The following is a 12941-nucleotide window of genomic DNA, read 5'->3' on the forward strand; positions in this document are numbered from 1 at the left end:
GGAGGCGGCGCGGGGCGCTAGGCCGGGCCGGGGGCGGCGCGGCGCGGCCCCGCTGCGGCGCAGGGACTGTCGGCCGCAGCGTCCAACGCGAGTGGGAGCCGAAGCCAGACACGGGGCTGGGGCGCCCTGAGGAGGGGGCTGTGGGGGGTCCCCCCGTGGCCTCGGGCTCACTGTGAAACGTGGCCTGTGGTTTTAGGGAACAACACCTTGAAAAGGCAGATTTTCAAATAGGATCGGTGCAGTCTGTTGGCTGTAGTAGGCATCCGTTACTTTGCACACATAATAAATCCATACTATGTACGTGTACTGCATGTATAACATACAGGAACCAGAGATCCACTCCCGTGTGCTGCTAAGAGATCCCTTGTTAGTGCCCCCTGGGCGCGGGCACTGCCTGCCCTGTCCCCACGGACATCCCYACGCCTTCAGCAACCTCGGGGAGCAGCGCTGTGAAAGCGCGCTGGCGGCCTTCCTGCAGCCTGGCACGGCGGAAAGGGGCAGCGCGGCCCGGGGCGCGAGACAGGTGCTGCGGGAGACCCGCAGCTGTTGGTCTGCCGGCCGCAACCGTGCCCCGAAACTCGGTCGTTGTGGGTGGCCAGGGCTATTTTTGTGCTGTTTACCAGGCAACACTTGTAACCTTACTACAGTCAACAATAACTGCTATCACGCGGAGCAGAGGGAAATCTGTAATTGTTATTAGAGGCACAGGGTTTGCGATATAATTGAACATTTGTGATTCCAACCAGGTAGTCAAGTGGAAAACATCCACCCTAGCTGGACTGCAAAAAAAAAAAAAGCTTTTGAAAGCTTATGTTGAGAGCGAAGCAGACTGTTCTGTATAATAGTTCTTGTTTCTAAAGTAGAAAGGCAGGGAAGCACCGCAGTTTTCTACTGTGGAATGAAAATCAAAGTGATAAAAAAAAGACATGCAAAAGAAAATAACTTGCATAATGCATTTGGTACCAGTTATCCAGTACACCATGTCTTAATCCTCTGCTCTGAGGAACAAATGAGTTATTTTTTAAACTCCATTCTTTTGTTTGTGAATGATTAACTACTGTTACAAATTGAACTCTCCTCAAGACAGCATGTGTCAAGTGAATAAAATGATTGCTTTCTTTTTTGTCGAGGCTGTGTAATTTTGGATCTATACATCTTAAATGAAATAGATCACTCTGAAAATATGCACATGACCCAGTCAGTAGCTAGGCAAGTGGTTGGCACATTTTTCCAGCACAAAAGATGTGCCACAGGTGGCTGTCCTTAGAGTCAGGAGGGTGAGTAGCTAGGCTCAGCTGGAGCAAATTAGTCTCTCAGTCCACAAAACAGTGAGCTTTGAAAGATTTATCCCTAGATAAATCTATCTGGCATTGAATTTAGATTTAGGTCCACTGCAGAGTAAGGAGAGAGTAGCTGCAGGCAGCAAGTTTGTGGATTTTCTTTGTTTTCCCTCCAGCTAATGACTCACCTACKCCTGTGTTAGACTGCATGTGTCAAAGGATGGGTCAGTCTTCATCCCTGTGTTGCGTGACTTCTGTTAAAAGCAGAATTTGGCCTCAAAAGACATGAGAAAAGAGTAGGATTTCTGACTCTTACAATCTATTAACTGTATTCTAGAACCAATAAAGATAAGTTAAAAGATACTAAGAAACAAAATGGGACTTAAACCAAGGTGTCATGGATGGCCAAAACAAAAACTCTCTTTAAATACCTCCTAACTCTTGAGATTTTTTTCTTCTTCTATCTTAAAGTTTCCAAGATACTTATGATTCTACTTTTGAAGATGCCCAGAACTGCCACAATCTGAGATACCCCAAGACATACACACTAGCTCATACCATAAACAGCAGCCACCTCAGAAAGTAGAGCTGCGACCACTGAATTTCTTAGTTTGCCTAAGTGAGTTGTATTCAAATTGCTATTTTTTATTTTATTTGTTTTGTGGATTTTGGGGGGCAGGATAGGTACCTATGCTTGGAAGTTGTAAAGTGAAATGAGAGGAGAGACCTTTGTTCAGCTCTGATGGAGGTACATTAGTTGAATGGAGACTGGGATTTCAAAAACATCTCTTTCCTAATTATTCCTATAGGTTATCTCCATATGTTTTCTCCTTTAACATACTATCTGTTTTGGGTCCTGCTTTGAAGCACTTATTTGTCTTGCAGCTTCTAGTCTGAAGTGTAATTGTGAGTAGCTGGAGCATGTAATGTTTAGTTCTAAGTATTCCTTATTGAGTCTAAAGTTTTTAATTAGATCTTGTCCTAAGCTGTGACCTTTGCTTTAACAAACAGATGTGTATGCATCCTCCCACACACATGTATATAGTAGCCTGTGAGATGATAATTCTTTTGGATGTCTCTGAATTTTATAAGTTGTAATTAAACCCTCAGAGCAGACATTTCCTATTTTGCTTTGCAACCTTTCTACATCTTAATAATGTTSAATATTGAAAAAGAGCAAATCTTACTATAAAGGATTCCCCTATGCCACCAAAATAGGATGTGGCTTAAGAGAAATTCATCTCTAATAATGCCAAGGAGAGAGAATGGAAAATATGAATCTGTCTGAGGCACTATGACCTCCAGAATTCCTGTGTGTGAGGTATATATGGCCATTTGACCAATGTCTTTAACATTCCCCTTGGCACTCTTTGAAATTGTCTATTACAAAACAGATGGTGCAGTAGTTACATTTTGAAGGGCTAGAAGAGCATGACCACATCTGGAATTAATCTTTAGCTCCCTAAACCAATAGATCACCCAATTTTAAAAGGGCCTTCCAATATAAATGCATTGCACAAGTACAGAGGGAGAATACAGAGCTTTAAGGCAGAGTATAAGCAGCCTGAAACTATAATTCATAGACACACAACTCTTTCTGTTCAACTGTCTCATTTGTAGACACATTCTTTTTGCAAACATTTATTTTCATTGAGCAAYTGCAATAAGTGAAAGATGTAGCTTTTAAAATGTGATTTAAAAAATCCATAAATTTTCGTTTAAAGGATTTTTTTTGTTGTTGATGGCTACAGTATTCCTAAAGAAATGCCTCTCTTTATTTTCATACTATCCTTCACCCTAAAGCATAGCAGAACATTGTGTGCACACAGCACCATGCAAATGGAACTAGCTATGGCATTTTGAGTGACCATAAAGCAGTAAAGCATGTGCTGTTTAGAATGATGGGCATTAGGACATTCAGCTGATGAGGCTAGGGTGAAAACTGTTTCTAGAATCTTTGATGTCTGTGCAAACCACAAGTTTTATCCCAAAAAACCTCACATTTGGAAGTGCATGATACTGAACTACACATACCTGGCTAGCATTTGATCTGGAGAATCTAAATATTTGAAAAATCGAATTTCTTATCCATCATTATGGAAAAAAATAGTAATGTCACAAATGCTTTACTTGCTGTAAAGGCCCTAAACTCCTGTAAAAAAGCTGTGGTTAAGAGCAAAGAGCTTTGCCACAAAATCTGCAGGTCATGTCTCTAGTATTGTTTAAAAGATAAAACTTATCTCCTGTCTCTAGTCTTTCTTGTTGGCTTGTATGCTCTTTTGGCCTTCCTTTATACATCATCTAGCACCTAGCTCAAAGAAATATGGAATACCTGCAGATAGATAACTAGTTACTTCATATTCCCAAATTAATTTTTGGACATCTAATAATCATAATGTGTAAGAATTTGAAACACTACCCAAGGTAAAATGTGTTTCACAATGTGGATTTGCTGAAGCCAGTGAATTTTCATAGAAGTTTCGCTGGTCTGTGCATGGCTGATGAAAATAAAATCAAATTCTTTACACACCAGTTTGGACTTTGATTTCAGAGGTAGACACTTGCCGTATCAGATTGCAGGTTGCAGCCACTCAACCTATCAGTTCTTTACAGTGACTGTAGCTGCTTTACTCAGCTTGAAAAATGCAGTTTGGCTCAAATTTTTAAATTATTTCATATCAATGCTTATTATTTTTGCTTTCCTCTGAAAGTTCATACCGCATAACCATGACAATTATTCTGCAAATGACAGTCGAGCTTAATTTTAGATTCTGATTGTAGCAAGTTATGAATCCTTTCAATACCACTTAAACAGTTGCAGTTGTTTTACTTTCAATCTTTTCTCTGTGCCTGAAATATAGAGATTATTTAGCTGTAAAACTGTAAAATGCTGGGCTTATATTAAATATACTGATTAATTCTATATCTAAAGTTTAGCATTTTTTGAGAAGTAGGGTGAAAGCAAATAAACTTCTGAACCATTTCACAGTAAGCACTCCAAAGATGAAACAGTAGAAGATGTTCTTCACAGACAGCTCCTGTTGCAGACAATTAGAGACACTGCGGGTATAGCTGCACTGACCCTAGTGTGGGGTGTTGGCAGCAGCTTGGCACAGCAGCTTGGAACAGGTCATGTTCCCCTAGCCTGCAGATGTTGATCCTAGTACATACAATATGTTTATAGTGGAAGTATCATATGCTTTTTCAGTCACCTGTTTTGCATATTTCCAGAGAGAGATGGCTAGATTCTGAGTGGTAATGTCATTATTTTGCTGAGGCTAATCACACTGGAATAATGTACGGCTGAAAATACACCCTGTGCATATTCAACTCTTCCCGGGGTTGGCTGACAACTGCAACGCTTTCTTTGTAAATAAGAAATGTGTTTTTACAAGAAAGATTATATTCTATTTAAATTTTTGCAAACCGTGGAAAACAGCTGTGTGATTAGTTCTGAAAGCTAGTCATTGATAACTTACTTTTTAATAAGAATCAGTAGTTTTTGTGAAGGAGGTAGACTGCGGCTCTGTGGTTAGGAATGAGTTGGGTTTTGTACTCAACTGTACTTCAAATCTACCTTAAGAGCCACACTATATTCTGGTATCCAGCTAGGTAATTCTGCTTTTGACTAAGTAATATGGAATTGCCCACACTGCAAGTAAGTGATAGAAGGCCATCTTAAGTAAAGTATCATAATTTGTGTGCAAAACCAAGACTCTAAAGTTYCTATTACTTTGCTCTGCCTTAAAGATTAATTTTCGGTATATAACAGAACTCACATCCACATGAGGGCACCAGCAGACATCTTTTTCTCAGACCAATGTGTAATYGGTTTCTGAAATGAACATGTCAGTCAACAAACATGTCAATCCATCTTTATACATTGCTAGAGAAAAGAATAATCTGTTAAATGTTACAATTTGAAAAGTTTTTTTGATTCTTAGAGTGAAAATATTTTGGCTTTCCCTACATTGTACTATTAACAGGAGTCTTATAAATTATTAGCATGTAGAGGTGGGGGGGGTTGCATTTTTTAAATAAATAAAAGTGAAGTACTTTTTATTCGAGCTGGGCATGTATGTGAATTCTCATTAACACTGATAAAATTTATTATGTCTTAGGACATAAGGAGACCAAAAATCCCAATTTTAACTTCATTTTTATTATATCCACAGAAATATGCAGACAACACCATTTGTAGAAATTATACAATGTTTAAAAGAAACAAAGAACTATTGTTTTTACTGTACTCAGGGTTAGATCAAGGATTCAGAACCAAGATTGCCCACTGCCTTTTCCCACTGAACTTCAAGAACAAATTCACCAATGTATGTACTGTGCAAGAACGATCATGTTTCGTCTCTCCTCTCTCAAAGTGCTAGACAATAAGAACTGCAAAAAGCATGACTCTTTCCTTGGTAGGCTGGCAGACTGCATGATGCAGCAAGGATTTAACAATATATTAGTTAAATAGGGAATGTTACACCAAGTAGGCTGCARGGTTATTTGATAGAGATGACTGCATACAGCAYGAAGTAATGCAGAGGATGTTTTTGTTCTAAACCAACTGAATAGCATTCTATGGGACAGAGAAACTTGACAGGAACTTCCAGACACTTAGGAGGGTATTTACAAAAGCTGGCTTAGCCTAGTGAGACTAATCTCTGTAGACTCTATGCAGTGGAAACCCATAGGCTTTTCCAAAGAGTGGTTCAGAAGAATTATATTAACTTCTTCTCTTGCTTACCTTTGGCTAATGCCTGTTTCTCCATTGACTGTTGGAGTGGTCTTGAGAAATTAGCCTCTCTGGGCTAAACTTGGTCTTAGTGAATACCATTTCCTGTATACAGACCAAAAAAATAGCATTATTTAAAGATTATAGATACTATGATGTAGTATAGTTCTCYGTAATGTGGGAAGAATCTTAGAAAGTTTTTGCATCCTCAGCAGGAAKCTGAAGAGTTGGAGAAGTCAGCAAAGGTCTTGAGCACAGGACTATCCTCACTCCTTACTGCAGGGCAGATACATAGAAATAAGCATATTTCTTGGCATGAGAGTGCACCTGAACATTGGAGTGGACATTAAAAGATTGTGGWGAAGTGAAACTACTGGAAATCCTCATGGAAAATGGAGACTTGAAAGTATCTTTAGGATTAATTTTGCTGAGACAGAARAAAAAAGGTGATTTGGGAGGACAGTATCCTCCCTTTAGCACAGGAATTTAGTCTTGTAAAACTTACAAATGTATTCTAGGTCCAAAATCCTCAAGTGACTATTCTGAGGAAAGAGGGAAAACTTAAGATCTGTAAGCTCTTTATCACCTACACATTGAAAAACAAGTTTTCCACACAGACAATTGATGTCTACTGAATATGAATTAGATGTGTGCTGGAACACATTATGGTGTGTATGTATATGAACATATATTTGGGAGAGTTTTTTTGACACCAAAGCTACAGTGAGTTTTCCTTTCTTCAGTTGCACCAAAAGAAAGACAAGACATGGTTAATGAATGTTGGTTTGATATAGCCCCCAGCAAGTATTCCTGGAGGCTCTCTTTATGATAGCTGTATGCCATGGGAAGAGAGGAGGGGAATGAGAGTTACTTGGTTTTCTTCTTGTGTTGTTTTTGTTCCTAAAGGACAATTAGAGGGAAATAATCTCAGTATAGTCAGTAAATATTATAATAAAAGAAGTTCTGRTTGATCCGTAAAGTATTTGTTCAACTATCTAGAAAGCTAGATTAGGTGAAGATATATTCATCCATTGAGAAGCCTGATGCCTTGGATTTGAACTGACCGAGATAAAGTTTTCATCAGTATCTTATATTTGAGATCAAGATATTAGTGCAGTTTGAGTTTGAAACTGTTAACACTGTTACATGTTCAGCACTTGAAGAATATGCAGTGAGACTTCCTATAACAGCACCTCCAAGCTGGAGTATGAAGATGGCCATGTACTGTAGTAGAAACACAGGGATTTATAATTTCACATAATTAGAGTGATTTTAGTTTGATACAGCACACTGGGAGACACTGGAAGATTTCTAAGGATGCTGGATAACTGATTTTAAAATAGGTCAGACTTCAAATTAGTCCAGCATAGCTGATAATATAGGAGAAAGGAAAATTTCTGTGTTCTGAGAGAAGATGACAAAGCTARTGATATATACCAGGGAACCTGAGACTTCAGCATGCATATTCAGACAATAGAAATAATGCAGAAAAGATATCTTTACTGCTGAGTAAAACCTTGAGACTGTTGGTGCCCTAAGTGCTATAGGAGTCTTGATACTTAAGGGAATTATGAAGTTGATAACACTGTATGTCAGGATCCATCGGTGCGTACRAGTCACAACCTCTTGAGTCGAAGTGGTAATGACAACACAAAGATTTCAAAGGCRTCGTTGGAACTGGAAGAGCTAAAAGGTAAGGATGAAAAATAAAAGGCTACAAAGTGAAATTGTAGAATCGATTGGTGGCAAAACTAGGTAAAATAGCTCCAGTTTCTGTGGAAAGCTTCTGAGCTGAGGTTTGGCAGAAAGGAAGGGAGTCATTTTACCTAATTTTAGCTGTCCAAGAAATATTTAACTAGCCTTAATCTGTTGCCTAGGCTTCTTCTGTAGTTAATAAAGAGACAGAGGCATCTCCATAAAGCAGTTCAGCTCTTTCTTTCGCACCAGCCCAACTTTGATATTTAGCTGGTAAGATATTTCCTGTTTAGAGGCAACTGTGGAACTCTACTGGCTATGAAGTATCATCTGTGACTGGATTAGATTAGACACATAACTTTCAGACAGCTGCAGTAAAGTAGTCCATCAAATTGTAAGTGTTTKTGTGTACTTACAGCTGGTGGCCAAATAATGGTTACTTTTACATGCCTTATACTGAGATAGTTCTAATAGTTGAACTATCTGATATTTAGTACCTGGAGACACAAAAGCAARCATCCAGTCAAATGTATCTTTATTTAGGGAGTGGATGCTATTTCTGTTTCTCCTAAAAGTAGGAATTAGCKGGTCTGTTAAGATGTTCTTAAACCTCCTGAACATTTGGCTGTTATATCTGTAATGGCAAAGGAAAACCTGGGAAACCGTAACCCAGGAAGGCCATCAATCTTGGATAAAATAAATGAAGACAGAAGACWGGGCAGATTACCCAGTCCGCCTGAGTTTAAAGATCTCCACAGGCAAGCGTGATTAARCTTCTGCTGAAGAAATTCAGTGATAAAGGTAAATGGACTTTAAGCTATCCATTCTCAGACTCTTTTTCTCACTTTTCATCTGGTACCGTATGATGATTTTGAAAGCTGCTTGCTAGGGCTTCTGGGAACTCCTGAAACTATTCAGCACTTTTGCAGTGATATTCAAAGAAAAATAAAATTAATGACACAAAAATTGCAAAGCAGAAAGTAATGATGTAGTCAAGTGCAATGCAGATGCATAGTCATACGTGGGTGAAAAAGGAACTTGGGCCTTGACCACAGAGCAAGGGTCCTTGTACTAGGAAACAATGTCTAGAAAAAAGGTAGAGGTTAAAACAAGAGAGATCATAGACAGTTTCACAAACTGAMACCCGAAACTTAGCATGAAGTTGGTGTGGTACAAGCTATTAAGTCTCCTAAAAGGCTCCTGCTTTTCTAGTGCTATACTTGGAGTAATGCTATTCAATAATTTAAATGARAATTAACATAAAAAATGTTTATTAAGAGAACAACCTGTACCATGTGCAGAGGCACTAACATGTTCCCCATATGCTAACAGAGATAACTTACTAGATAGCTCTCTGGTGAAGATCAAGTTATGGTGGTAAACATATTGGATTTTTTTGTGAATTAACTGCCATTAGAGCAATTTTTTCCAGCTGCCAGGTAAGGCCGTACATTTGTTACTATAAATGATAATTGAGCAGAATTGTGTTGTGAGATTTTTGGGGGTTTTGCTTTTTAATTCAGGGTAACTCCCAATTATGTTTTTCCCCAGCACCTTCCAGGATCAAGGCACTCTTCCCTTTCCTTACTCTGTACTTCTCCTGGCCTCCTCAGAATTCTTTATCAGCTTCCGCTGTATCTCCACCACCCAGAGACTGCAGCCCCTCTTTCCAGGCAGGAGCAGGACCTAGACATACCTGCCCCCACCTGTTGTTTACTCTGAAGCACAGACACCAAAGRCACTTTTTCATAGAATCATAGAATCGGTAAGGTTGGAAGGGATCTCCAGAGATCATCTAGTCCAACCCCCCTGCTCAAGCAGGGTCACCTAGAGCATGTTAGACAGGGTTACGTCTAGGCAGGCTTTGAATATCTCCAGAGAAGGAGACTCCACAACCTCCCTGGGCAACCTTGCCTTTTGAGGGAAAAGACACACTAGACATAGTAGAATGCTTCAAGACTGTGGTAAAGATCCTGCCCTTAGCAGCCTGAAGACACATAGTCTCTACTGATACACAGCAACTTTGTAGGGCTCTGGGAATTGCAAACTTGGCTCTCTAAGGGATCTGATCTCAGTCATATTCTACAGGACTGGTATAAATAGAAAGTAAGTGTTGATTAGAATAAAGAAATGTATCTATGTCCATAAATTTAACACTCAGAGATAAAGCCAATACTGAAACTCAGGTTTTCCTGGCTATTCAGCTTCTATAGCTAATCCTGAAAGTAGTGTCTTGTCTTTCTCTAAAACCTATAATCTAAACAGTAAGAAGTAAAATTAACTGGAAAGTTTGGAGCATGCCRTGTCTGCTTAATACATGAAGTGTGGTATCTGAAGCTTGAGTTTCACTCAGTTTTATGTGCTTTCTGCAATAAAGACATTTGAGTCTTTTAYGAAGAATTTGCACTTACAATTCTTGTCAAAATTCACAATACTCTTTGAAGTATTGCAGATAACCTCTTTTCTTATAACAAACAAATACAGTTTCATCACCTAATGCTCCTGATTACAGACCTTGTCAGTAATTTCAATGACCRTGTCATTAAAAGGTTAAGGAAAGTATTTTGTTACCATGTTCACATTTAGCATCTTAATTCCATGAGTACTTTCAGTAGTGTAGCCAGCCTCACCATCAAATGTGGTAACTGCTGAAAACCCTCTAGCCGAGCCAAAAAAAGCTTTGCAAAGAAAGTGTATTGGTTCTCCATGCAGCTGCATGGACATTGATACCAGTGCGAGAGAGGCAGTATGGGTGGGAACAAGCAGTGGTAAGATTTATGCCAAAATAAACTGCCCACGAAACTACTAAGTAAGAGTTGCCAATATAAGAATGACGTGTAAGTAAAAACTCACACTGACAGAGTCTTTAGTTATCCATTCATAAATTTAAAAGCCCAAGTGTAAACCCAGATGTCAGAAGAACTTCAGATGTCTAGTACCAGAATGTAATTGTTCTCTTAATACCAAATTTAAAAAAGGAAAATTTTTGAAACCTCTGCACAAGGATGGATATGATGTAGCCAAGAATTTGAGGAGGTAAGTTAGGGAAACTGACTGCATTTCATGTACCATTCATGCACGTCTTCAGCTGACCTGCATACCTGGGTTCAGGATGCCAGTACACCCAGATATAGGCCTAATTTTAGGAGGACTTGGAGGTAGCATCTCTAAAATAAAATCGTCCTACATTTTGACAATAAATGAGTTTAAACTCTAAGATTGGTTTTTCAAATTAACACCTCAAAAGTGATTAGTTCAGCTAAAGAAATTATATTAGACATTATGAGCAGAAATGTCTAGCATATCAAATAACCTCCTGACATGAAGTGACAGTCTATGGATTACTCAACTAATCTGGAATAAAGCTTTCACTGTAAAAGWAAACTCTCCAAAGTAGAAATTGATATGGAATTTCCTTTGGGCTCAGTACTCAGATCTCAGACCTGGGAAATGAATGTGATCCCTAACAAACCTAATACGATCTCAAATGCTACACTGCCTCCTCCAGTGACCCCAAGGCAATCATTCTTTTCTACAGTGCTTCCGTTGCAATTATTTCTTTGGTAAAAGAATCTTGGGAAGGCTTCTCAGGACTGAGGGAAAATCCCTCATTTTTAGATCTATCCTCCTGAACTCCTGTCTCAGTTTCATATAGCTCAGCATCAGTTAAATTTAAAACTAGTCATGCTCATTTTTGACCTCTTTATTTTAAAGATTGAGTGATATATGCACTCATCCATGTGTATGATTAGTGGAAGCCTATAGCACACAAACCTATAGTAGATCTGAGATTTTGATTTTGATCTTTCTCTTGCACTTGAACAGAGAGAGACTTTTTGTCATTTCTTCTAAAAAAATAGTTGCTCAGTATAGTTATGCTACTCCTCTCCAGCAAGGAGAAGAATGGGAGTTCTCTTATTCATCCATCTTGGATGCTGCAGCATAATTAGTTTGACAATCCAATTTATGTGTGAGAAGAGATATACTGTAAGTGAAGAATTGTGGTTTGKGAATCATTTCTACTGTCTTGTCTATTTTTGATGCATTTGTTGAGTGGCAATCCTACTTTTGTAAACTCTCATGGGATCTCAGAGATTGTGAAACTGAAAGTAACAGGACTAGAATTAACTTCAAGCAGTTACCAACCAGCTAGATGCAGTATCATTTATACCTCCTTCAAATCTGTTTTAGATTCTTACAACTGTAAAATTCCCTCTTTGTGACTCATTGATGTTGGAGAAAATGTTAAGCTTATATGTTTGATGCGAATTACAGTTCCACTTTAACAATACAGACAAACTATACAAGTCTTTTCACCTTCACATTGCTTTTGTACATTATTAAGTTGAAGTTTGTCATTTTTGCCTCTTGCAGCTATAGGTTCTTCTCTTTTCTCTCCAAGGATGCTGAGGCAAATTATAACACATTGCCTTCGGTAACTGATGAAAATTCACATTCTCCCATTTGAAGACCAATATTTGAAATGACTATAAGTAGATATGCCACATAGTGCCAGCACGTGAATGCAATACAGCAAGAGTTTCAAGAGATAGGACGTGAGATGGAGGAACAGAGTATCTTTCTTTTGAAGACTTTCTTTTCCTTTCCACTGTTTCTACATATTCATCTTGGAACTTCTTCAGTCCTATGTTGATCTCTATCAAAGATCTTTTATTGTTAAAGTCAGACTATGGGTGCTTCAGAGCCATAGCTACACTTTTGTAAATGCAGAGGAAAGCATCTCAGCTTTAACTATTAGAATGTAAAGGGAAAAATTAATGAAAATTATCAAGAACAGATTTTAGTTCACTTTGTAGGAACTGAAGTACTCTTAAAAGAGTAACAGTCTTCTAAGCTGAACAGTTTTACACCTATGAGAGTTTTCACAACATTCATACTCTGAAAGGAAACTTTAAACATGACAAAAGTATATTAGAAGATGCTACTAAGTATCCTTTTTAATGCAGTTTGTGTTTTGCCACATAGACTAAAGCAGACTAGATTACCACAGCATTAATGAATAAAAACCTAATCAAGCTAGAAAGAATGATACTACAAAAGTCAGAATCGACAGAGCACGTTAATAGCATTCATGAAGGTTTTGATACTGAGAAGCGTTGTAAGGAAAAACAGATCTCCAGGAGGGCTTTAACCACAACATTAAGTAAAGCATATGGATTTCTTTGGAAGAAACWGAAGCGTAACGCTTTTGTCTGTGGATAAGTATTTTA

The 12941-nt window shown here is 38.5% G+C and overlaps 1 protein-coding gene across 1 annotated transcript in view; it reads right to left on the bottom strand.

Annotated features, from left to right (window-relative positions):
* LOC146600003 (uncharacterized) overlaps positions 1 to 12941 on the bottom strand; it is a 78518-nt gene that overhangs the window by 3288 nt on the left and 62289 nt on the right. The window lies entirely within an intron of this gene.

Source organism: Rhea americana, unplaced genomic scaffold, assembly GCF_003343005.1.
Source record: "Rhea americana isolate MKP2758 unplaced genomic scaffold, rheAme1 scaffold_13, whole genome shotgun sequence".
Taxonomy (NCBI): Eukaryota; Metazoa; Chordata; class Aves; order Rheiformes; family Rheidae; genus Rhea; species Rhea americana.